Here is a 1,510-nt window from a genome sequence, read left to right on the forward strand (position 1 = left end):
ATATATATTAAACTATATATTATATCAAATATAACATATAACTTATAGTTTAATTCTCTCAACAACAATATTTAATATAAATCTCATTTATATTAAATAATCCAATTCACATAATTAATATTTGAATCATATTCAAATATTTAATTTCTCTCAAATAAATACTTAATATTATAATGTATCAAATACATTATAGTAATTATATTATATATAATTAAAATTTAATTAATATATAATATATAAATAATTCCCTCAATTAATTTGAACAATTCAAATTAATCAAAAAACTGATTCTCATAAAATACCGTTGAGCTACTGAGAAGACTTCATGGACCTATAGTTTAAAGCTCCAACAATATGTGAATAATTAATTAAACTCTTCAATTAAATTATTCACCATCTGTTAATTGTCGAGCACTCCACTAAAGACCAACAACTGCACTCTTCGCACAACAGATATATTTCAGTGTCCATTGGATATAACCAATCAATAGTACGATGACCCTTCACAAATTGCTCGTAAGTACAATTGGACAAAATTAACATTTTGCCCCTATAATTACATCTAACTCCATAAGTACCACTGATCCCTCTAATGAACAATAATCATAGTCTGACTATGACCAAACACCTCTTGGGCCAAGAGAGAGTGTAGCGTCACATTGTTCAAGCCCCAAAATCAGTCCTTAAGGAGCAATTTATCTACTTACCCTGACATTAGGGAAAGAGTGAATTCTTTCTTCTGTAGTTGTGTTCTCAGTTCCTCAATCAGATGAATCCCCAAAATGGTAGGCTTGTTGAATCAGTAATCTGGCCACTCTCACCCATACAAATCAAAGAACCACCTTCATAGCCATGAGTTCACAACTCACTCAGCATTCAGGTCATGTTACCTATGGTCATCCTGGTGAAATGTAAGTCTCTATTATGAACGATGTATATAATGAGATTAAAAATTTAGTGGTCCAGTTTTATACAAACTTCTTTGTATAGAATATCCCCACTCATATGTCTCCACATGAATGATCAAGATCAAACCATTTATAGCACTTTACAACAATTATAACATCTACAAAGCGGGTCATACTCGTAGTGTCACCAGGATAAGGTATCCAGCCTTATCCATCTACTACAGACCGTTTAGGTTATCGCTTAAACATGATCCACACGTACGTCTCTACATACATTTTTAAGCTACAAGATAACATTGAATGTTAGTTTATTGGTTTGTGATTAATGCAACTAATTTTGAAATAAAACATCACATATTTTATTACAAAAATAAAATGTTTATAAAATACAATTATAAATTATAGGACTCTACGAGATTTAGGGCATCAACCCAACAGTTATAATATATGGTTCAATGTATGTATGGATGTATGCTATAGTATGTTTTATTACATAATTATATAAATGTTATATATGTTAGTAATGAAATGAAATTGCATGAAGCATGACACTACCTTAGATAATTTATAAATGTTATAATTTACTAAAGTATGTCAACGTA

Source organism: Benincasa hispida, chromosome 7 (assembly GCF_027475165.1).
Source record: "Benincasa hispida cultivar pf3 chromosome 7, pf3_genome.v1.1, whole genome shotgun sequence".
NCBI classification, from domain to species: domain Eukaryota; kingdom Viridiplantae; phylum Streptophyta; class Magnoliopsida; order Cucurbitales; family Cucurbitaceae; genus Benincasa; species Benincasa hispida.